The sequence below is a fragment of the Podarcis bocagei genome, assembly GCF_964188305.1.
Source record: "Podarcis bocagei genome assembly, chromosome: 8".
Lineage (NCBI taxonomy): Eukaryota > Metazoa > Chordata > Lepidosauria > Squamata > Lacertidae > Podarcis > Podarcis bocagei.
The window spans coordinates 48,751,963-48,778,279 of record NC_138133.1 but is presented as its reverse complement, the minus strand read 5'-3'; the positions used below and the strand labels follow the sequence as shown (position 1 = coordinate 48,778,279).

Here is a 26,317-nt window from a genome sequence, read left to right as displayed (position 1 = left end):
GTCTGCTTTTAAACTAAAGTTGAAGAAAGGGGGAAGTTAGCTCAAGCTGGTATAAGCGCCTGGATCTTTTTAAAAAACAACAACAGCAAGCTGACTCTGATGTGCCACCACTATTGGGGACTTGAGCCGCTCGAGGCCTTTCTTTTGCAGTGTGGAGCAGAAGTGGGGGAAAAACCTGACAAAAGCAAGAAGAAAAACTGCATTAATGTTTACACCTCCTGCATTCCCATGAATTGCTCGGTTCGAAAGAATAACTCTTAAGGTGCTTGAAAATTATTATCATTACCATCATTATTTAGATTATGCTGTCAAGGTACATGGTGCTTTAGAGGATATAAAACTACAAAAAGGCAGATCTTTGCCCTTTAATTCAGCTGCATTTAGGTTTGATTTCAACGAAGGAAGAGGATGGGGGAAATAAAACCTAAGGCTTCATAGAAAAGTCACAGGGGTTGAAGAAAGATGAAGACAGGTTTTTCTTGATGCACTAAATCTGGACTAAAATAAATAGTGTACTTTGTGAACTGTTGCTTTATTTCATGACTCTAGAAGTGTAAAGAATGAAAAAAAAACCTGAATGTTGCCCATTCCATTCCCTTTTCATTAATTAATTCCAAAATGTGTAACAAATGGAGGCTATTGTGGTTTCCCCACTTATATCTGTTCATTATTGGGATGCGGGTGGCATTGCGGTCTAAACCACTGAGCCTCTTGGGCTTGCTGATCGGAATGTCAGCGATTCGAGCTGAGTGATTCGATGTGAGCTCCCATCACTCTGTCCCAGGTCCTGCCAACCTAGCAGTTTGAAAGCACACCAGTGCAAGTAGATAAATAGGTGCCGCTGCGGAGGGAAGGTGAGTGGCATTTCCATGTGCTCTGGCACTCGTCACGGCCCTCCGTGCGCCAGTAGCGGTTTAGTCATGCTGGCCACATGACCCGGAAAACTGTCTGTGGACAAATGGCGGCTCCCTCGGCCTGAAAGCGAGATGAGCGCCCCAACCCCATAGTCGCCTTTGACTGGATTTAACCGTCATGGGGTCCTTTACTTTACTTTTTTACTTTACTTTTACTATCTGTTCATTACTCTTTTAGGAGTGGGAGGACTTGCTGTTCTGCAGTGGCCATGATGGTGGCTGTCCTGCAGTGAGCACTGACCTCAGAGGCAAAGCAAGGCAAGACTGTACTATGCAGGGCTAATGCTGAAAGCTATAAGAGGAGAGACCTCTGACACACAGTCAACCTCAGATTGGAGAGCCAGTGTGGTGTAGTGGTTAAGAGCGGTAGTCACATAATCTGGGAAACCGGGTTCGTGTCTCCGCTCCTCCACATGCAGCTGCTGGGTGACCTTGGGCCAGTCACACTTCTGTGAAGTCTCTCAGCCCCACTCACCTCACAGAGTGTTTGTTGTGGGGGAGGAAGGGAAAGGAGAATGTTAGCCGCTTTGAGACTCCTGAAGGGGAGTGAAAGGCGGGATATCAAATCCAAACTCTTCTTCTTCTTCTTCTTCTGAATATCAGTCACTAAGAAACAACAAAGGGAGAAAGGTATTGACCATTCTGGGAAGCAGCAGGCTGGACTAGACAAACCTTTTGTGTGGTCCAACAAAACTCTCATTTTGTTCTTATGTTCTTATATACTGCCTGGATTTATTGCTTTCAGCTGGGTAGCTCACAGCTTCCAGGGAGGCTGTAGCTCCACGTTAGAGTACCTGTTAAGTTGTTGTTGTTTAGTCGTGTCCGACTCTTTGTGACCCCATAGACCAGAGCACTCCAGGCACTCCTGTATTCCACTGCCTCCCACAGTTTGGTCAAACTCATGTTTGTAGCTTCGAGAACACTGTCCAACCATCTCGTCTTCTGTCGTCCCCTTCTCCTTGTGCCCTCAATCTTTACCAACATCAGGGTCTTTTCCAGGGAGTCTTCTCTTCTCATGAGGTGGCCAAAGTATTGGAGCCTCAGCTTCAGGATCTGTCCTTCCAGTGAGCACTCAGGGCTGATTTCCTTAAGATTGGATAGGTTTGATCTTCTTGCAGTCCATGGGACTCTCAAGTGTCTCCTCCAGCACCTGTTAAGTATACTTATTTAATTGACACTGAAATGAAGAATACCTATGTGTATTGCTGAAAGGGTTTAACTGGGAGATTCCATTGATGCTAAATAACAGCAGGAAGTGGTCTCTGAGCTCCTTGATAGGTTGATAATTAACTGTTGTTGTTTTTCTGCTAGCTAACATGTGAATGTTTAGCCTTAGATCAGGTGACAAAGGTAAAGGTAAAGGGACCCCTGACCATTAGGTCCTGTTGCGGACGACTCTGGGGTTGCAGCACTCATCTTGCTTTATTGGCCGAGGGAACCGGCGTACAGCTTTTGGGTCATGTGGCCAGCATGACTAAGCCACTTCTGGCGAACCAGAGCAGCACACGGAAACACTGTTTACCTTCCCACTGGAGCGGTACCTATTTATCTACTTGCACTTTGATGTGCTTTCAAACTGCTAGGTTGGCAGGTGCAGGGACCGAGCAACGGGAGCTCACCCTGTTGTGGGGATTTGAACCACTGACCTTCTGATCGGCAAGCCCTAGGCTCTGTGGTTTAACCCACAGCACCACCCATGTCCTTGGCTGCAAATCTCCATTTTGAAAGGGAGTTGGCTTTGGTCTTCCAGTTACAGACTCAGTGAAAGTAAGGATGTGTAAATGGCTCTCCAGGAAAACAGCTCCAGGCTATAATGGAGGCTGGAATGGGTGTGCATGTGTGTGCCAGACTGAGGACTGAAAGCTAAAGGTCAAGGCAGCCAAAGAAATGAAAGATGCATCAACTGTGGGGACGGCTGCTCTTTTCATGTAAATTATTATTCTGTCAACTTTAAGTTTTATTTTTATTTTTAAAAAGGACAGAGTAAAGCAAAGACATTTTCAGCTATTTAACCAAGTAAATATTTAGTTTTTAAAAGAGAGTGTATACTTAAAAAATAATAATGTATATTTGTTAGACACGGTACAAATTTACTTAACTTTGTTTATTTAATACGTAACCAAATTGAAAATAGCCCATATTCAATATAAGCTGTTGTTTTGAATTCAGATAAGCAGCTTTGAATTTTCCTAATTTGTTTACACTTGACGCCTTGCTGGACTGACATGATATTACATTACTCAGCTCAGAGCAATCTCCACACCTCCCTGGTATTAATGAGCCAGAGAACATTAATATATAGCTTGGGAAAAAGTCACATTGCTTTGCCATCATGCTATTTACTAAGAGGCTTTTTAACTATTAATGCTCTAGCATTTTGTTCTGTCCTCCAGTGCCCACTGTAAACCTTAAAAAAGAGTCAAAAACTGTTCTTCCCACTCTTGAACGGAAAGTGGCTAATTTTAGCTAAAAGGCTGCCAGCCTGCGGAGTCAGAGAATCCAAGGCAAACACTGATTTGCATTGCGAGGTAGAACTGTTTATGCTCTTGCTATTTACACAGGCAGACAACACGCACACACACAAATGAGGAAACCGCATGGTCACAGCAGGAGTCAAATAAAACCTGCTGACTTAAACATACGGAGCAGACAGGGCCTAAATATATACAGGCTGCTGCTCTCCTTGGATTGTAGTAGCTTCAACAAGACATAAATATTTGAAGAAGCAAAAGGTGAGATGTTTTCTTCGCAAACTTCTCTATCCTGTGAACAGAGGCAGATTTAAGAGAGCACGGCCCATTTGGTTGCACTGGGTGCAGAGCCTTTGGGGAGCTGCAGGGGGCGCCTCAGCTATGCTGTAAAATGGAAGTTGAGAGTTGGGCTGCAAAATTTTGGTGCTGCACAAGGCGCCGCGGAAATTTGAGACCCCAAGGTCCACTGCTGTGGTGAGACCTCCGAAATATCTGCTTTCTATCCAATTGATTTGATGTCTATTTTCACATCTCCCAACATCTTTGAGTCACCCAAAGGTGTCTTGGATGGGCAGAAAAAACACTCTGGCTTATGGGAGGTGGGGGCCACTGCAAATTCTGAATATTCTCTCTTTCCTGCTGCATCTCTTACACATCATCCATCCCATGCTGTTCTATATTTACTGATAATTTAAGAGCTTTGCATGCAGGGTAAAACCTTCCTAAAGCAGCTAACAATAGTAGTTGAAACATCATCAAATAAACAATCTCTCTCTCTCTCTCTCTCTCTCTCTCTCTCTCACACACACACACACACACACACCTGAGAGCAGATTTTCAAGGGGCTCGTGGGGAGTTGAAGTGAAGAGGTTGGGATGCGTAGAAATGCGTTGAAGTGAAGAGGTTGCATGAGTAGAATTTGGCTTAGGAACTCCACTATGCCAACCGATTAAGCAAAGTGGGTCCTTCTTTCATGAATGCATATGTAGTAGAGTAGCTATGAGAGATAACTTGACTGCTACATACCTTAAGTTTCACGCTCTAAACCTGTCCCACCTCTTTGCTAGCTCAAATACCTTTACTGAATCTGTGACAGCTCACAGTGAGCCACAGCAAAATATCAGTGGCTGTCCTGATAACTGCAAGGCTTGAATGAGAGATATCTTGATCTACAGCTGGAACCTAGCCAAGAGAGCTACTGGGGACTTAAGAGGGTTTTGGCCTCAAAGGAAAGACTTAAGGAATAGGAGTATACAGCTTTAGCTCCTACTTTCTGCAGGCACTCTGGCCCCTGCATTGCCCACTGGTCAGCAGAGCAATGCATTCTGCTTGCTATATTTCAGGCACCAGCTACTCTTTTATGTTATTTTTTATTCCAACAATCCCGGGTTAGGGAACACACCCTTTTAGTCTGTATTTGACAATGGCTGCCTACCATCTCACAGAATTCAGCTTATGATAGCTTTCCTTTGACTTACAATTGATGTGTGCTTCCTAAGCTTACTCCCTCACACCAAGAAGCAGCAATTTTTTCCTTAGTCTTTTCAGGTTGGTTAAGAAATTGCACAAGTTCCACGCACTACACTTTTGAGGGTAAAACTGTTTTGCACAATTTGCCAACAGCTTCACTGCAAGAACATGCTCCATAAAAGTGTACCTCTTGATGCAAATGTATGTGTACATACACAAAAACATTCCACACAGCCCTAAATAATAAATATATTGCAATTCAAATGAAGCCAACAGTGACAAAGCATACCCTAGTTGTATAAAAAACAGGCAAGTTCAGACAGAGGACTAGACGTGCGGAGTCACTGCATTATTAAGTGCTAGATGATAGAAGATGCTCTGTTGCACTCTTTGGCAGTTTTTTGCAGTGTAATAGGTGCTAATTACGAGGCTAACAGGGTGTTTATCATATTCTATCCAAAGACTGCTCCCACTTGGAATAGGTGACTTTTTATGAGTTGGAGCTTTTTTAAAGCAGATATTCAGGATGTTTTTAATATAGAGTTTTATCCGGAGGAATTTAACAGTCCTGACTGTAATAAATAAATATATTGAAAGAATTCCCAGCGCCTCCAGTGGAGCCAGAATTTTATCTAATATAAATGAAGAGGGATTAACATCTCTCGCCTGTTCTCATGGTTGATTGAACAATGCAGAGTCATTCATCTTTGTATACCCTTTTGCCCCTCCAAAGTAGAATTATCTCCAGGTATTTACTGTACCTTGACGTCTACTTTTTGTCATGGCAAGACAACTTTATGAATACCAGGCCTGCTTCAAATCAGTTATGAGAGAGCCACAAGAGGTATTTGCTCAAGAAAGGCACTCTGAAGATGTTGCCACACAGCACAAAATATAAATCTTGATTTATTGTGTTGAGGTCTTCTGCCAGTCAGGCTGCTTACTTGACCACCGTGATTGTTTCAGTTTATCAGTGAACACATGGCATCAGCCAAATTTTTGGCCTTGGATGTGTAGACCTCAAAATCTGCAGTGCAAAGGTGTCCTTAAAACAGTTATTGCCCCTATAGTGTGCCTTTCCTTGGTTATATTTCCACATTAATTTCTGTAAAAGTAAAAAGACTTCCCTTAAAAAAAAACACCCCAACAATGTGGTATAATGGGGTTTTGAAAAAGGGAAGCATCCATGAAGGCTGCAGAATTCAGAACACTGATCATATGATTTGTGGAATGAAAGAAAGGATAGTTGTAAAGTCTTCAGCTACCTCAAAAGTAAGGTGAGTGCGACAACAACAAAACCCACACCATAGCCAGAAGAATTTCACAAAAAAGGCTCTCCCTTTTGATAATTTTCAAATGCAATTTCTTTTCTCATTAATTAACATAACATGGTCAAATACATACAGAAGAAATTTTCAACACAGCTCTAGTGCAAATATCAAAAGCTACGAATGTGTTCTAACCTTTGGATTCCCATTAGTTGTTTGTCCCATTTGTTGGCATCTGTCTGTCTTGGGAAACAAATCCTAAATGGCAGTACATATGAATTCAACAACATATTGAAAATTGAATTCAACATATTGAATTCAACAACACACAAAACATTCTTTCCATTCTCTCCACAATCTTACTGCTTTTAATCTTTCATCTGGGGAGTCAAAAAGACTGACTAGAACATATACAATGAAGAAGAGGAGCAGAGTCTAAGCACTTTACAATACTTTTTGAAAATCTTATTTTTAAGGAATCTGCCAAGTCTGCTTTTTTGGTATCTGCTTGGAGAGTGTGGGGTATGTGTTCAGTCTCCATGAATCATAGTCTGCTAAGGTATTGATTTCTATTTATGAAATGTCTAGCAACAGCTGCAGCAATATCACCTCCCCTAAATGTAGATTTATGTTCAGTAGTTCCTCATTCCAAAGGTATGTTGGTGTCTCCCACATGTGACAAAACCTGGGCCATTTGAGCATATCAAATGTTATCACGCACCAACAGAGATTGCCCATCAGTTAATGGATGATTAAAGCAGACATTTTTAATTGTATTTTTACAGTGGGAGCTTTTAAAGGGCACGCTTGGGAGTTAAGTATGAAGTGCTCATTTATGCGGAATTGTTCTTTGTGCTTTTACCCTTCCCAAAGCTCTCGGTCACAGGACAGATATGGAAAATCCCAGCATCTCAAGCACATCACATTTCTTCTGATTACATAAACCAAGAGAATCGATAATTTATGAAAATCCTTCTTTGCCTCCACAGAAACGACTATCAATTCCCTAAGTAAATCAGATTGTCTACTTTTCTGTCGTCGCAGAGTCTGATGGGGTGGGGTTCTTTATGTTTTTATGTTGAAAAAGAAGTGGTATATTTTTTTTGGAAAAGGGCCTTCTTGGTGAACAATACTTGACATTATAAGAAAGCTAAAGAATGCATCTTGCAAAAAATTAGGAACATGGATTTTTAAGAGTAGAAGGCCTATTCTGTAGGATCTTGTTCACTGATATACAGTTTGGATAATTGGAAATGTTATCAGATGAGCAAGTATTTAAAGTATCTTATATTTTCCAAACTTCAAAGAGCTTTGATGTTGGTGCTCCATAATTCTCTAATCTCTTCCAGCAATATTAATGGAGGGTCAGTTTAACCAGGTTCCATTGGAATCAAGAGTGTGACTTATGAAGAGGGCTACCAGCAATGGGGAAGGAGGAGCACTCCATTCAACTCAGATTCCAGAGCAGACTCGCTTGATTCAATTTGGGTGACTCATGAATATTTTCATGGGGTTAAGAAGGACCCACTTTTAAAGCATATACCCGGGTGTGATGTTAGAATTTTTTATGGGGGGGGGGAGAATGAGTATATTACTAGAAGGGTTGCCTTTAAAAAATGATAATCAAGATAAGAACTCAGATGATCTTAGAATGAATTTTGGATAAATGTGAAGTTGTATATGTCTTGTTTGCATTGTTTTCCAGCTCTGCACTCTGTTCTATCTCCACTTTCAGAGGCATTGTGTCTCTGAATTCTAGTTGCTAGAATCTGAAGGTGAGCAGAGTGTTGTTGCAGTTATGTCCAGCTTGCAGGCTTTGCACAGACATCTGGTTGGCCACTGTGAGAACAGGATGCTGCACATGATGGGCCTAATCCAGAAGGTGCATCTGGCAGTTCCCTCACTGCGAGAAGCCAAGTTACAGGGAACCAGGCAGAGGGCCTTCTCGGTAGTGGCACCCGCCCTGTGGAACACCCTCCCACCAGATGTCAAAGAGAAAAACAACTACCAGAATTTTAGAAGATATCTGAAGGCAACCGTGTTTAGGGAAGCTTTTAATGTTTGACAGACTATTGTATTTTAATATTTTGTTGGAAGCCGCCCAGAGTGGCTGGGGAAACCCAGCCAGATGGACGGGATATAAATAAATTATTATTATTATTATTATTATTATTATTATTATTATTATTATCATCATCATCATCATGATTATTATCATTATCATCATTATGCTCGATTATGCACGTAACACTGTATTCTACAATGGGTCCATGACAGCATTAAAACTGTTCTGATGTTAGACAAACAACAACAACAATAAAACAAATAACATGGGGCCTGAGGATGTCAAATCTATATACATAAATAAAGGCCTTGCAAAACCTGCCTTTTCTGTTTCTCTTGAAAGACCTGCAACCTTCACATATTTGTCTAATTTCCTTTCAAAGCAATCTAACTTCAAGTGGTCATCACCCCACCCCTTCTGGCTGGGAATTTCATAAATTGATTATGTATTGTGTGAAGAAGTACTTTCTTTTCTTTTCCCTGAATTGACTGCCCACCAGTTTCATTGGTTGACCTGGGGTTCTATTATTACTGGAAAGAGAGAAAAGTATTACCGATAATATTTGGAGAGAAAAACAATTTGAGAATAATTCAGTTTGAGCTCTGTGGGTATATATCTTAGAATATATGCCCTGGCTGGTGGTGTAATTGCCACATTTAAAATTGTGCTGGCTCTAAAAATAATTGGCTTTCCAAAAAGAGTAATAGGAGAAAACATTTTAAACATAAAGTCATTTTTATTCAGAAACCTTTTTATTAATTGAGCCAAGAACAGAGGAGTAAAGATATCAAATTACTTATTTAAAATGATGGATCGTCCTTGTAATATATTGAGGTATGAAGAATAAACTAGTTGATCACTTGCTGGGAATCTGAGTACCATACATATTTTTAAAGCTGTTGAACTCCTAAGAAGATGGAGAAATTTGCTTTGGTTGCAATTTTTAAAAAGCTGAACAATCAACCAGCATCAACTTGAATCAAATACTATAGGACTTCTCAGATGCTAGTCTAATGGCATTTCCTTCTGTGTAATATAGAGTGAAATATCATCTCCTGTTACATGTCTCTGTATTAAAGGAATCCACTTGCTTAAGATGTAATGATGGCCAACAACTTGGATGGTTTCAAAAAAGGATTAGACAGATTAATAGCAGATAAGGTTATAAATGGCTACTAGCCACAAAGACTATCTCCACTATCAAAGGTAGTATGCCAGATTCTGGGGATCACAAGTGAGGAGAGAAATGTTGCATTTTGGTCTTGCTTGCAGGCTTCTCATGGGCATCTGAGTGGCCTGATCCTACAGTGCTTTTCTATATTCTTGGAGAGCAATCAGTTTAATTGGATGCATGAATATAACAGGGCATCCTAAATGCTGATCCATAAGGAAGTATGTGTCTTAATAAGCTAGGGCATGATCCATACCCATGCAGGTACAGGTGTATATAACAACACAAGCAGTTATATTCAATAGAAGGTCCATCTACACACCTTCCATTCATGCAGACAGTCACTTCTGCAGGCCCACAAATGCAACTTTAAATGGCTAGCCAGAGAAGAGGAATGAGGACTCTATTCAGAGCCCCTTCTGTCCAACAAGGTGCACCCATGAAGGGGTGAATTACACCCTGACTTTTTAAAAGGACCGAAAACTTAAATGGCCATATGAAACACAGCCCAGCCAAATGGCAAAATGAAATGACATCAAGGAGCACATTGAATAAGAATAATACAGTCATGAGTATCCAATCACATTGTTTTCATTATTTTACTTACCAAATATGGGATTGCAAGCATGTTTCTAACATTTTCCTATATGACAACTTCACTTTTTAGAGTGGATGTGACAAACAAAATCACAAGATCATGCCATTTAACTGTTCTTTGCTGTCTCCAGAAGTCTCTCCTGCTCTCATTCAGAAGCGCTGTAGCACATGCTTCATATGTATCATGTCCCAGGTTCAATCCTTGGTATCTCCTGATAGGACTGGGAGAAAAACCTGCCTGAAACCCTGGAGGGCTGCTGGCAGTGAGGCTGGATCTACACTGATTGTAAAAACGCTTTAAAAAGTAATGTAATTCAATGGAATTTTACACTGACGACTTTACATTGCTCTATAGCACCCTCTGTTGTCACATGCTTATAACGCATTTATAGCGTTTTAAATTGACCAGTATAGATTAGTCTTGTGTAAACAATATTGAGATAGATGGACCAACCACCTGACTTGGTATAATGAGCTTCCTATGTTCATCAAACACTGAACAGATGTCTATCTGAACTTTGGACATTTTACACACATAGAGATGGACAGATTCCATCCACAATATATTTCCTACATATCATGAACAGACCTCCCAAAATATGAGCAATCGATAGAACTTATGATTGGGAGGCACCTCTAGGATGCAGTAAGGAACAATATTCTTCCTATGATCTTATGATGACATCACATGGAAGTGCTGGTTATTTCTCACTAAGAAACCTCAAACATTCTTATATTTGAGAGTGAGGACATGCAGCATTTCAAACAACATCCCTCGTCATTTTATTCTTGAAGAAGCTTATCTATTTATCCACCGGTTTAGTTATAATTGCCTTCCTTTTAGAAGGATACAGTAGGATACACTTTTTCCCTGAACTAATATTATTAGATATTCTGTTACTGAATCTCGTTTTTACAAAGAACTTTGTACTAATTTAATGTAAAATGCTACCAAATAATTGGAAGGGGAATGAATACGTTTATATCAGCTGAACTATTTTATATTCATTATTTTCAATAGACCTATTCACATAAATCTGTCAGCCTCTTCACAAGACAAATTCTTTACTGGTGGCTGTTTCCTTCATTTTAATTTTCCAAACTTATATATCCATTCAGAAAGTGGAAGAAGAAAATTGATTTAGCAGTAAGGTCATGGATAGTTGTTCAGGTGCCAAATGCATTCATACAGTGCACACAAGATGCAACATATTTAACACAGTTTACTGTGTTCATCCCTGGTTGATATTTCATTCTCCAAATAGCAATACAAGCAAACCACACAAAGGAACCATAATCCAGATAATATGGTTCCAAACATTGTTGCAGAAGCAGTAGATACTAGCCTGAGAAATGTGGGATGGTCATGTTTCATTCCCCCTGATACAAAGACCCAAACAGTCCATGCCACTCAGTGAAATACAGAAGAATAAACAAAACAAAACATGTAACTTCCAATGCTATTTTTCTTTTTAAAAAGAGGTGCCGGAACTCACCATGAATGCCTTTCTTGTTCTCTTATAATGGCAATGGTGCCCACCTGAGTGGGCCAAAAAAAGAGCCCTGGAAAGTTCCAGGATGAAAGGTTGAGCACTGCGGGTTCTTTCCTTGCACAAGAAGTACAAGAATCATTACCCATTCCCCAGAAGATGAAAAATGCTCACCCTCCATTTTCTTGTGTTACAGAAGCAGCACAAAAACAGAAGTACAGCTCGCTCCTGCTTCTTGTTTCAGCACTTGCAACATGAAGAAAGCATTCAGAGTTGCATGCTCAAAGCAGCCATAGGTAAGCAACTCCTATGCTTTGAGATTTTCTTTATTCAAAAAAGCTCAGAACTCAGAACAAGAAAATAGCAAAAGCAATTCCATTGCAACAATTTTAAGACTGAAGCAGGAAGAAAATGTAGTGTGTGTGTGCGTGTGGGTGTGGGTGTGTTATATATACACACACACACTAAAAAAAATACATTGTGCAATTTCATCTTGCTTCAGTCATCATTAACCTTACAATGTCTTTTATGCAAAATCTCCAATTTCAGTGGTGCAGAACTCAAGGGCCACATTCCTTTCTGGGCAACCTTCCAGGGGCCACGATCCAGTAGTGGTTGGGGCCAGAGGCAAAAATGGACAAAGCACTCAATATGAATTTCCCCTTTGTACTGAAGGCAAATTTCTTCATGCCCTAACATCCATCTCTATCCTCAATCCAGTTGAGCAAGAAGCATTATCTGAGTTTCAACCAAGCAACAGCACCCAAAGAGGATGCAAATCAGGGCTTTGTGAGGGGTTTGGGTTGGGAAAATGTAGCTTGGAGTGAATCCCAAGAGCACAGAGAGGCCTTGAGACCTGCATTTGATCCCTGATCTATACAAATCTTGAAGGAGATACTGGAAGTTAAAGAATCAGTGGTCATCATCCCCCCCCCCATGAGATCCTTTCATGCATTGAATTTAAACTGTATTGCAATTTAACTGGCACCCAGCTCTGACATTATAACCTCTCTATAGTGCAAAACAAACAACGAAAACCTTGTTTGAGCTTCTCAGGGACAACAGGAAAAACACAGGCTTAGGGTTAGGGTTCTGCTGGGGAAAGCATCCTGTTAATGGCATCCCACTAAGAGGATGGTTCTAGCCAGCAAAAGCATTTTTAGTTTATCTCCCCATTTCCCAGCAGCCCTTTTGACCCTTGAAAATCTGTCTTTAAGGATTGGGAGACCCTCCTGAATAGTATGAGACGTGTAGGGGAAAGGGGACAGACCACCAGAAATGTTCCCCTACCCTCCAACGTGTACTCCAGCTGGAGATCCCAGTTTCCTCAGTTAATGAAAGAAGTCCTTCCATTTCTGGAGGGCTAATTAGGATCCAAGGCACAAGTATCTAACATGGTTCTGAGAGCTTTGGAGATGATCTGTGAACCTTACTTTCCATCCCACAGTGTACCAGAACCAGAAGTCGGAAGAGCAGAATGAACGCCACTGATGCTTTTCCTTTCACTCACTGAAGCATGCATTTTACAGTCTTTGAACACTGGTGAAGAGGGTGAATACTTTTCATCTATTATTACTTCATGTGTTAATCAACTATGCACAACACTTCTGGTCTGAAAATATGCTGTTTACAATAAATATGCTGAAGCTGATACAATCCATTAGAAAAGAGGCATGTGGCAGGAAAAAAATTGATAAAGTTAACACACATACTAAGAAACAATCAAACACACATACATACAAACATACAAACATACTTTCCTGGCCTTCAGGAGTTATGCCAGGATGAATCCATCATTGTTTTCTTCACCTAATGTGCCATCTGGGTGGTTTTGAATTAGGTGTTAGCCACTAGGATATTTCCTTCTAAATTCATGGCAAGCAAATTGCTTTCAGAGTGGCTTATGTGGTTTAATCCATAAATCATTCAATATATATATATATGGCAGCTGAATCAATCATACAAATTCAGGAGAGGACGAAAAGTCAGCTCTACCTACAACCTTTTATAACACCTGGGCCAATCAAAGTGGCTTCAGCTGGCACCAGAAAGTTCAGCATCAGGTGATTCTCCCTCAGGAGAATGTTCCAAGGACAGAGTGCCAACACTGAGAAGGACTTCACCATCTGCTTCAGTTCTGAAGTCTGGGGTGAGGACATAGAAGAAGACCTCTAGTAAAGATCTTAATGAAGTTAGGTTAATGCAGGAGGGTACTCAGATCCCAAAGGTGGGCATAGGGGATCTCAGGCCTGGGACCCAAATGTGGCCCTTCAGGCATTTCTGTCTGGCCCTCAGTGCTCTTCCCAGGCCACACCCCTTTCCCCTGGCTGTGCTCCAGGCAGTCCTTGAGCATTTTTGCTGGAATGTGTCCTTGAATTGTGACAATGCCTCTTACTTGCCTGAATGTATGTGTGTTGATGTATCTGTTTTTTGCATGAGCGGAATGCAGCCTTCTGTACATACAGTTGCAACTGTTGTTCAGCCCCCATTTCCCCCTGGCCTCGCCCACCAATTGCATTCTGCCCCCTAGAAGGTTGCGCTTTGTATTGCACTGGATAGATATCCAGCTATTCCAAAAGTGGTTCGTTATGCTCCCTGTGATCAACCCCAGTCAAGCAGCAGGAAATGGAGTTTCTGAGAAGTCTCTAAAGAAAGTCATACATAAAACATACAACAAATGAGTTACTACTACAGTATGGACAACTGTGACCATTCTCTTTCTGTCCAGGAGTTGACAGAACTTGTCACCTGCCTTAACTAGTGAAAGGTGCTTTGCATTGTGAATGACAAAAGCCTCCAAAGAAGTAAGAGTATCCCAAAGTTGCAAACCTGATCCTTTTAGGAGGGGCGGATCTTTGTCCAGAAAAGGCTGAAGTGCTCCCCAAACCGCCATCAATTCAGACAAATCACCTACCAACAAAGAGAGGAATTCATTGTAGTAATCAGACAATTCTGCTTGCCTGAGGGAATAATCTACTGTCTTCGCTCCCCATGCCAGGGGCACCAACTCCTAGAAGCACAGCTCTTTTGCCCCTAATATTTTTTGAGAGACAGCCCCCCCCCCCATGTTCTGAACAATCAAGGATGAAGGAAGCTGAGTGTGGAGAGGAAGCAGGAGAAAAGCAGCCCTGGCTAGGGGTGGCGGTTTGGGGAGCGCAAGAGAGGAGGAGCCACCAGCCATCGAAGCTGTGCTGCCGCTGCATTTGGCTCCGCCCTCTGGCTCCTCCTGATGTCCTGACATCACACACATGTCATTGCCGCCCCCCACACCCCCACACAATCTTTGGTGCAAGTTGGCTTCTCTACCTCATGCACTGTCCTGGGTAAAGCCCTATAGTGGTAGTGGAAGTCCTTGCATGGGTTTCCACTGACAGGGCACATTACTTGAATCCTGCCCTAAAGCTCCATTATGCCTGGGCTTAACTTATGTTTATTGGCCCTCATCACATCCCTCATCACATCATATCCAGGCAATAAATTAGCACTGCCTTACCTGACGGCGCTGTGGGTTAAACCACAGAGCCTAGGACTTGCCGATCAGAAGGTCGGCCGTTCAAATCCCCGCGACGGGGTGAGCTCCTATTGCTCGGTCCCTGCTCCTGCCAACCTAGCAGTTCGAAAGCACGTGAAAGTGCAAGTAGATAAATAGGTACCGCTCCAGCAGGAAGGTAAACGGCGCTGCTCTGGTTCACCAGAAGCAGCTTAGTCATGCTGGCCACATGACCCGGAAGCTGTACGCCGGCTCTCTCGGCCAATAAAGTGAGATGAGCGCCGCAACCCCACAGTCGGTCACGACTGGACCTAATGGTCAGGGGTCCCTTTACCCTTTACCTTTACCTGACTTTGATGAAAAGGAAAAATAGAGTTGTTTATCATCTGTGTATTGATTGATGACTCCTCACTCAAATCTCTGGATGACCCCACTCAACTATTTCATTTAAATATTAAACAAAGCAGAGCCCTGGAACACACATGTGCCATAACTGGCACGAGGCAGACTCATAGTCCTCTTCTAAAACAGCTGCTGAGATTGGAGAGGAACCTCTGGAATATGGTGATCCCAACTCTCATCCCTGGCATGTCTATAAGGACCCCATGAATTATGGAACTGAAGCTGCTGGTGTCTTGCTGTGTGTCCTTTTCCTTGCTCTCCTTTGCAGTCTTTGCACAGCTATCGCATCTCAGATATCTAAGTCAATCATTGTCGCTTGCCCTTTTTTGTGTAGTTGACGCCGAGAAATCAAATTTTACTATTATTTCTATGTGTGCCATTGGAAACCTTGTCTATGCACTTTATACAGTGGTGCCTCTAGTTATGAATTTAATTCATTCCAGAGGTCCGTTCTTAACCTGAAACTGTTCTTAATTAGAGGTGTGCTTTCGCTAATGGGGCCTCTTGCTGCCGCTGCGCCACCAGCACACAATTTCCGTTCTCATCCTGGGGCAAAGTTCTCAACTCGAGGTAACTCTTCCAGGTCAGTGGAGTTTGTAACCTGAAGTGTTTGTAACCTGAGGCATTACCACCTCAGCGTAACCTGAGGAGGTACCACTGTAAAATGTCCATTCATAACGCTTATCACTAAAGTTACCTCAAAAGCAGCACAGGTTTGTGGCCCCTAGAGTCCAAGAAAGTTTGCTTTATGCCATAAGCCTCTTTCTCATTTTTTTTTGTATGTGTGTGTTTTGCTGCTACAGCTTAAAATGGATTAACAACTTCTCTTGAAGTTGTTACTTGTAGAGTTAAATTGCTTTAAGAGTGTTAACTTTAATTTATCATTCCAAAGGTGAGATTAAGCCTGTTTATTAAAGGATTACACAATATAAAAGCTTTTTTGTGGGATTGTAGGTTGCAAAAGGCCATTAGGATTGTGACTGTGTAGGTGGTCTACAATTATATGGTATTCAGACACGACTAGCTGTCGGAAGAAGAGCTGCTACAGCTGTCTGGCTCCTACCAGGAGCATAAAGCTGCAACAGCCAATACCTTAAAAATAAGCATGTTGTCCCAAATAGGCTTAACCATAATCACCTGTGGGAGACTATGGGATATGCAATGCTTACATGAAATGGAATCCCATCATTGAGTACTCCAAGGGTTAAGAAGAAGATCCAATTGCTATAAAGTTTTTAAAACTTAAATGCCACTCTTTATACACTCACAACTGTATTAGCTTTATCAGCTACTCCAATAAAGAGGAAGTGGTTGGACAATTACATCCACATTTTAGAAGAACCTGGCCAAGGTATACAACTTTTTTTAAAAAAACAACAACAACACCTCTTTCTTTCTTTCTTTCTTTCTTTCTTTCTTTCTTTCTTTCTTTCTCCTCTTCACTTTGTGTTTCCATGAAAAGCAGGGTGTGCATTATAAGAGGCATCAGCTATTCTACCTTCTCTTTCTGTTGGCAACTGAATATTAGAGTGGAGCAATTGTCACTTTTTAGAGGAGCCCAGGGTAACCGAACCATCTGCTTCTAATGGCTAGACACAATGGGATCCCTAAAATGTGAGCAGACTATTAATAAACTTATAAGAATAAGTTAATGAAGTGTAAAAACTTACTAATGGCAAAATGATAGAGATCTTTTGCTACAGAAGCATAAAAACGGGGGAGGGGTGCACTCAGTCTATTGGCTTCAAGCCTAATTATGTGAGAAAACTTTCAATTGCGTGAGAATTATGTGAGAAAAGTCCAGGAAATTTGGCTTCAACATGCAGGAATCTTTTATGCCATATAATATATATGCAAGTCATACATCTGTAAACATACATGTATGAGATGCACGTATGATGTAGCATCCATTACACTGTGCTTGTGGCACAGGAAAAGGGACAAGCCCCCTGCCCTACAGATTCCCTCAGTTGCCAAATGCATGAGGTAGTTCCAGATTATATAGCATTTAAGAGCAAATGTACCTTAATATTCTCTGCATACTGGGGTCATTCCGGAAGTGATGGAGATGGTGCATCACCAAGAGACAAATGACAAGAGAATATTTTTCCTTTGTTCAGTGAAGTGGTAAAATTACTTGGATAATACTGAGCAGGGCCAAAGTTCCGTTGGGAAAATCTCTGTATTTAAAAGGACTAGAAACCACTACCATAATTCACCAGAGGTGCTAAGTTGTTAAACTTCAAAACTTTATTTGAAGTGCCCATAAAACAATGCATGCTTCTAGCTTCCTATAAAATGGCACAAACTGGACAATCTTTGTAAGAATAAAATTATTTAAAAGGGCACAGAAATAACACTTTGTATTGTGGCTGTTTCAAAGTTCCGCCCTGAGGTAAGTAAGTACATAGCAAAGTCATTTCCCTGCCTTCTGTCACATGAATGCACTTAGGCAAGGATTATGATCCAGGTCTCCAACAAAACGCAGACATGAGTTACAGTTCTAATGTACAGTCAATCATTCATACAGCAGAGCGCTGCAATGCAATCACCTTTCACCATTAAGAAAAACAATTGCAAAGTGAACAGTTAGCATTAAAAAAAATGACATGTCACCTATTTTTTAAAGAATCATGCTATTGTTCTCCCAATTTAGTTGCTTTAGTTGTTCAATCTATGATTTTTTTGTGATTTTCTTCTGTGCTATAAAACTTGACATCCTACAGCTCCTAGTAAACAAAAAGGCCCCTAGCAAACATAAAATGAATGAACTGTTTAAATAAATGTTCAAATCTGGGGGAATGAAACTGGATATGGTTTGTCATCAGGCTCCAAATGGATTTCAGAATGGGAACATTACAAAACTTTAGCTAGTAGCACTAATGCTTTAATGAAACACACACACAACCAATACGAATAATTTCAATTTCCCTGTGGCTGGTTTTTTGTTTTTTTTAATCTTGCCTATAGTAACTTCCATGTTTGCAATAATTCAAAATTCTAGCATGTCCTCATTCATTGTGATAGATTGGTTTTGCCATCATCCAAATGCAATGAGACAGGAAAACATCACCATTGTACTTTGCTTAATCTTGGGTTTGCGAGACCTATAACTCAGACCTTCTAGCCCCACTTTGTCCCAGTAGGGAAGGAAGAAGCTTTTTCCACCTAAGGATTGCATTCTTTTCTGGACAACTTTCGGGGGGGGGGCACATGTTGGGCAGGGCCAGAGACAAAAGCGGGCAGAGCAACAAATGTAAATTTTACATTTGTACAGTAGGTAGAGGTGTATTATTAAGAATGGCGTGCGAGAGGTGGGGATGCTTAATTTTGGTGTTGCACAAGGTGTTACTGAAATTTGAGACCCCAAGGTCCACCGTAGCAGTAGTCTACTTTATACACAGCCTCATACCTCTCCACACTCCATCTAGACAAACAAGAGGCACTCTCAGATTTCAAGGACCCATTCCAGCAAGACAAAAACAGGGCCATGGATAGGTGTGGCCCAGGGAGAGTTTCAAAGGCCAGATGCAGAGGCCTGGAGGGCTACATATAAGGCTTCCCATCGCTGTAGTAATTGTTTAATTATTTCCTGATGCTGTGCACACATGCAGTCGTGCGCTAGTAGAACACTCATAAGTTGATGCCTGTATTTACACTGGTACTGCTTGCAGAGTTGACTCTACTTTTCTCCTTGGCAAGTCATAAATTCCAGGAAAAGATGCAGTACTATTTCCTTTGTGAGCAGGGGCTGCCGAAAGCTGCTATTGTGGATGCTTATCATCCAGAAAATAGGAATGTGCAATAATGAAGTCATACATTCTCCTTTTAGATTTACGAAGCTAACATCACACGCAATCACCACTCTTCTTTTTCTAAATAAAATGACAGAGAGGTCTGTTTGTACTTGCATAGAACTTCCCAGATCCATTCCCCATCATTTTTAAGAACTGGAGACAGCTGTGAATTGACAGAATTCACCTTCTATTATAAGTAATTCAATATGTCTCTAATGTTTTACGTACAGCAGCATATCTTCAGTACTTCTCATTGAGGTGACACATCTCCTGATGACGAAAAGCAGGGAGGCAAAAGCGCAGAGACTTGGCTGAACTTCACATATCAGCTTCTCTGAAAACATCAGTTCAAAGATGCTTCATTAAGTGAGTTAATTCATATAACATTGATTCACTTGTCGATATAGCCTAGATAAGGAGTATTATTCTTTCTGAAGCTGCCTCCAAAGAATCTGCCTGACTTTGACGTTTTAGATGGTGTCAGGTGGGACATTTTCAATAATGTACATTGTTCAAAAGTAGTTTCTAATGTCAGTGCAAGTGTCTATTCAAACTGAGGATAAGGTGGCCTCCACATCAACTGGACATTTTTACAGTGCTTACTGTGAAGTAGTTTTGTAAATTGCCTAGGCCAGGTCTATAGGCTGGTTCAGTCTTCATGGACACTTGTGGACCTGCAAGGTCCAGCATGGGCAAAAGCACCTTATATGTATGGTTGGATTATCAAAACCAGAAATCCCAAAAGTACAATGTAATACATAAGTAAACTCCAAAATCAAATGTCCAATCTCTAGCCTCAGAATATATGGCAATAGGTTAATTTTAAATAAGTTGTTTTGACCGCAGTAAATGCAATAAAAGCAAGTGAACATAATTAATTTTGGGAGGTGGGAAGAAAAATTATTATTATTATTATTATTATTATTATTATTATTATTATTATTATTATTATTATATTGTTTGTACCCCACCCATCAGGCTGGGTTTCCCCAGCCACTCTGGGTGGCTTCTAGCAAAATCTAAAAAATAATAAAATGTCAGACATTAAAAACTTCCCTGAACAAGTCATTTCTCATTGTCTGTGATACGAATTGTTTTCCCCCTCCATTCCCCTCCCCACTCAGAAATTAAATATGCAATTAGTAGCTGTCATTAACACCATAAATACAGAGGACTGACATGATTATACTGCAGTGATGTCTGTAATTTTGTTCAATAGACCTTCCTCTCTCTTTTTGAAGTGAAGGAACTGTGTTCACCATGTGATTCCCTTAATAAAGGATTTATGGGGAGGTGGCTTAGCTGCAAATTATGAAAAACCTACACCTGCAGCATTAGCATGCCAGCTATCTATCCTCCTGGCAAAGAGAAGTGGGTGCAAGCTCAGAGAACTTTCACTCACATTATTCTTGAAACACAGATCGGTTCTGTGAAATGCTCCATATTTGCCATTGGCCTGACAGAGGCATTGGTTGTTTTTTCTCTACAGCCCTCCTAGGTCTTTTGGCACATAAGCTGCATGTGGCTGTGCCAGTTGCTAAGCCTCCGGTGTGGTGCTTTTGTGCTTTGCTTTGCTTTGCTTTGCTTTGCTTTGCTTTGCTTTGCTCTCTGTGTGCATGTGTGTGTGACTAGCCACACTACTTAGCATTACAAAACGAATGCCCTTTGTGCCAAAGTTGAAGGAAGAGATATGCAGGATTCAGGCAATGTGATGCACATTTGAAAATGGATTTCTGGAGCAAAAGCCTTGCAACGATGCTCAGCCCTGCCCCTTTCGCAGACACCTGCCCCCGCCAACAAAAGCCTCTATTACTACCTTCATTGTGCCGGTAATAAAGAACTCAAGCAACCATACCCTTCAGGGCTGGACTTCTCATCACTTCTCTTGAACTCAACCTTAGCATTCAGCCATGGCATGTGAAGTTAATTACTCTGGGCACTGGGGCTCTAAACAGAAGAATGACCCTATTTGCAGCTCCATGTAATGTGTGCCATGCTACAGTGAACTCTTTCACTGCCTACACATTGCACACTCAGTGACTCTGAATGGAGCAATAATTCTGGCACTCTAGAGGAAACCTTGACTGTCATCTAATTTTCACAGGGACACTTGTCTTCCCGGGTATCCAGTCAATGGATGCTGCTGACACCACTCCATATTCAGTCACTGTCACCCTTCCAGCTCAAAAAGCATCAGCATTCAGAGGCTGCGACTTTCAAGAAATGCATTCTCCCAGCAGCTTGCAAGCATGACTCGGCAACTGCAGCCCCCAGTGCAGCAGGCTAGAGTCAGGAAATCTTTGACAACTCGCTGGTGCTTGAGCACAACAATCCAGAGTCTTGTCAAGACTTTCCTAGAGAGTCACCATTCTGACAAATCAGCACAGCATGCTACATGCACAACCAATTCCTCCTTGGTGCTGTAAGTTGTGTGGCATGGAAGCTGTCCCTCCATATGGCGAGACATACATCTGGAGCAACCTTCATGCAGAGAAGCTACCACACACAGAAGAAGTCAGTTGTGGTGTCCACCTCTTTTGCTTTTCTCCAAGCAATTGAGATTCTTTGTGGTTTTAGCAGTTTATCTCCTATGTTTTCTTCCTCACCATGGAACTCTGAAGGTTTGTTTCAAGTAAAAGAATGGCAAAGGTAAAGGACACCGGGACAGTTAAGTCCAGACAAAAGCGACTATGGGGTTGCAGCGCTCATCTCGCTTTCCGACTGAGGTAGCTGGCGTTTGTTTGCAGACAATTTTCCAGATCACGTGGCCAGAATGACTGAACCACTTCTAGCACAACAGAACACCGTGGTGGAAACCAGAGTGCACGGAAATGCCGTTTACCTTCCCGCCACAGCGATACCTATTTATCTACTTGCACTGGTGTGCTTTCAAACTGCTAGGTTGGCAGAAGCTCGGACAGAGCAATGGAGCTCACCCTGCCACAGGGATTCAAACCGTCAACCTTCCAGTCGGCAAACCCAAGCGGCTCAGTGATTTAGACCACAGCGCCACCCACGTCCCTACATTTCAAGTAACACATGCTTATTTGAATAAGGTGGAATAATAATAATAATAATAATAATAATAATAATAATAATAATTTATTATTATTTATACCCCGCCCTTCTGGCTGGGTTTCCCCAGCCACTCTGGGCGGCTTCCAAAAGAATATTAAAATACTGTGATACAGCTGTACTAGGACAGCTGTACTAGTTCTTAGCCAGTTAAGGGGTGTTTTGCACACTGTAGCCATATGTATGAACACCATGTGACCCCCAAATTAGAAATGTCTATGGATGGCCACCTCATGATGTATTTTAATTGATTGTCTGATTTTATGTTAATGTGTTATACATTTGATGTTAGCCGCTCTGAGCCCGGCTTCAGCTGGGGAGGGTGGGATATAAATAAAAATTATTATTATTATTATGAGAAGAGAAGACTCTCTGGAAAAAACTCTGATGTTGGGTAAGATTGAGGGCACAAGGAGAAGGGGACGGCAGAGGACGAGATGGTTGGACAGTGTTCTCCAAGCTACCAACATGAGTTTGACCAAACTGCGGGAGGCAGTAGAAGACAGGAGTGCCTGGTGTGCTCTGGTCCATGGGGTCACAAAGACTCGGACACAACTAATCAACTAAACAACAATGGATGTTTAAGCTAGGCCTCCATTGCTCAATATTCAGCTCATTGGATTACTATGGTTTATTGTACCACCTTCAACAGTACAACTGTGCTGAAAGAGTGGCACTTGCAGCCCTGAACAACTTAGGACCAGGTTACCTCAGGAGAAACACTCTTAATAGTGGTAGATGCTCCTGACATTCATAGCATGTCTACAAAAATCAGGACATTCGGTCTGGTGGCACCTGCCTTTTGGACTGCATTCCCACAGAACATCCAGAATTTGCATTCAGGCACCTGTTTAAAACTCAACTGTTCAGACAGCTGATCCACCTATGTGTGGTGTATTGAGTTGATTTAGTGATTTGTGATGTATTTTATATTAGTTTTGTCATGGTTTTGTTTTATTTTTTGTTCATGATGATCTTGCACTATTTACAGCCATGATACCCTACCCCCCCCTTTAACGCTGGTCTTAATTAAAATTAAATAAATAATGAGTTTAGGGAATAAAATTTTCATCCAGTTAATTCCATCTCAGTGAAGGTTGTTGTTGAGTGAGACATGAGACAATCTTTTCAAAACAAAACCTCTTTTAATCAATGATTCTAGGAGTTGAACAAACTAATGCAGTTTGAAAGCAAACAAGTTTTTTCCTTTATAACCTTGAGAATTGTCCCCACATATTCCTGTTAAGTATTCACAAGTATACATAATCCTGCCAAGATATACATAGTATACAAGTATACATAATCCTGCCAAGATCCTGCGCTCACACACACACACACACACACACACACACACACACACGCATAGCATTTTTCTGAAGCTTTCACAGCTCTGAAAAGTAACTGTCAATTTCTCTGAAAAACACCGTCACAGAGAAAGCCCTACATTTTTTTGAAAGCTCTCAGAGCTACTTGTTTCCCTACACACTCTTTAAGCAAAAAATTGTGAGGCTCAAAACAAACAACCATGAAGGTGACTCTTGTAGAAAAGTCCAGTAGGTGAGATCTGCGATATTTTGGCTTGAAAGGACAGTTTAATGCAATAAACTTTCATCTCACCCAGACTAAACACCAAATTTACCTGATACCATTGGCTAAGCTCCTGGCATGTTTATGCATAGTGAAATTTAGTAAATATGAAACATGGGATTAGGGGCTATAGATACTATTTAGTATTTCAGAAAGAAAAAAAAAACCCTTCAAGGCTTGCAAGCAAAAGTGCCATTGATTATTTCACTGCCCCACCTAATAATAATAATAATAATAATAATAATAATAATAATAATTTATTTATTCCCCGCCCATCTGGCTGGGTTTCCTCAGCCACTTCCATCAAAATATTTAAAATATGATAAAACATCAGACATTAAAAACTTCCCTAAACAGGGCTGCCTTCAGATGTCTTCTAAAAGTCAGATAGTTGTTCATTTCCTTGACATCTGGTGGGAAGCCGTTCCACAGGGCGGGCACCACAACCGAGAAGGCCCTCTGCCTGGTTCCCTGTAACCTCACTTCTCGCAGTGAGGGAACCGCCAGAAGGCCCTTGGAGCTGGATAATGGGGGTGGAGATGCTCCTTCAAGTATACTGGGTCGAGACCGTTTAGGGCTTTAAAAGTCAGTACCAACGCTTTGAATTGTGCTCAGAAATGTACTGGGAGCCAATGTAGGTCTTTCAAGACTGGTGTTATGTGGTCTTGGCGGCTGCTCCCATTCACCAGTCTAGCTGCTGCATTATGGATTAGTTATAGTTTCTTGGTCACCTTCAAAGGTACCCCATGTAGAGCACATTGCCGTAGTCCAAGCAGGAGATAACCAGAGCATGCACCACTCTTGTGAGACAGTCTGCGGACAGGGAGGGTTTCAGCCTGCGTACCAGATGGAGCCTCCATGGCAACTGACCTGTGCCTCCATGGACAGCTGTGAGTCCAAAATGACTCCCAGGCTGTGCACCTGGTCCTTCAGGGGCACAGTTACCCCATTCAGGACCAGGGAGTCATCCACACCCACCCGCCCCATCCCCCCAAAACAGTACTTCTGTCTTGTCAGGATTCAACCTCAGTCTGTTTGCTGCCATCCATCCTCCAACCGCCTCCAGACACTCACACAGGACCTTCACTGCCTTCACTGGTTCCTATTTAAAAGATAGGTAGAGCTGGGTATCATCCACATACTGGTAAACACCTAGCCCGCCCCCCCACTCCACCCCCGATGATCTCTCCCAGCGGCTTCATATAAAGCGTGGGGGAGAGGACGGAACCCTGAGGTACCCCACTGTATAACAGTGCCCTAGCTCCCAGCTCCTCTAGACGGTCCAGAAGGATGTCATGGTTGATGTTATCAAAGGCTACTGAGAACAGAACTAGGAAACAGCTTTCAGCTTTGTCCGTAGCCCACCGGAAATCATTGAGCAGCGCGACCAAGGCAGTTTCAGTCCCATGATGAGGCCTGAATCCCAATTGCAAGGGATCCAAATGGTCCGCATCCTCCAGGCATACTTGGAGTTCTTCAGCAACCACCCACTTAATCACCTTGCCCAAGAATGGAAGATTTGAGACTGGGCGATAGTTGGCCATATTGGCCTGGTCTAAGGATGGGTTTTTTAAAAAAAGCGGTTTAATAACCGCCTCTTTCAGTGGGTCTGGGAAGGCTCCCTCACAGAGGGAAGCATTCACCACCCCACAGAGCCCATCGCCCAGACCTTCCTGGCTTGCTTGTATTAGCCAGGATGGGCAGGGATCCAGGAGAGAGGTGGTTGGTTTCACTCGTCCAAGCAGCCTGTCCACATCCTTGGAGGCAACAGACTGGAATTGATTCCATGCAACTCAACTAGACAGGACTCTGGCACTCTCCCGCCCCAGTCCTGCTCCCATGGTGGAGTCTACCTCCTTCCGAATCTGAGCAACTTTATCTGCAAAAAAACTGTGCAAAATCATTGCAGGAGATCTTGGGGTCTTTACCAGGCCCTGATAGCAAAGGCGGTTCCATTTACTTGTGAACCACCTGAAAGAGTCTCCTGCTGCTATTTTCTGCAGATGCAACAGAGGCGGTGAAGAAAGTCCTCTTCACCATTGCTATCGCCACTTGGTAGGCTCAACGTTGAGCTCTAACCTGTGTCTGATAACCTCAGACCACTGAGTAGGAGAGCTGAAAATAATGCCAATATATATTACATCTGAAAACCAATGTGTACATGGATGGAAGAGTCCAAAAAGCCCAGGACACAATTTTTCATGGCCCTCTAGTGGCTATGGTGGCTCATTTACCTGAGGTAATGTATTTAGCATTAACTCTGGAAGTATATACAGTGGTACCTTGGTTTTCGAACATAATCCATTCTAGAAGACTGTTCGAGTTCTGAAACATTTGAAAACCTAAAGCTCAATAGCCCAACAGCTAGGCCTCAGGATCTTGCACTCAGTGGAAGCCGCGTGGCATGTTCAACTTCCGAGGTATGTTTGAAAACCGAAGCATTTACTTCTGGATTTACGGTGTTCGAAAACTGTGTTCTCCCAATGTCTAAAATTTGGTGGTATGTCGCTTGGCCAGATG

At 42.0% G+C, this 26,317-nt stretch overlaps 1 protein-coding gene and 1 long non-coding RNA gene across 3 annotated transcripts in view; both read left to right on the top strand.

Moving 5' to 3' along the window:
* The window catches only part of LOC308594117 (uncharacterized protein), a 235,438-nt gene that overhangs the window by 175,627 nt on the left and 33,494 nt on the right, over nt 1–26,317 (top strand). The window contains exon 4 of one of the 2 annotated variants that reach the window (XR_014011322.1): nt 6,997–7,125. The exons of the other annotated variant lie outside the window; for it this stretch is intronic. The gene's annotated coding sequence lies outside the window, so the exon portion shown is untranslated. Of the gene's footprint in view, nt 1–6,996; nt 7,126–26,317 lie in introns of those variants that run through there. 2 annotated transcript variants of the gene reach the window in all.
* Nucleotides 22,095–22,641, top strand: LOC308592643. Its single transcript, XR_014010596.1, has 3 exons — nt 22,095–22,191; nt 22,327–22,448; nt 22,570–22,641. It is a non-coding gene; the product is annotated as an uncharacterized lncRNA (long non-coding RNA).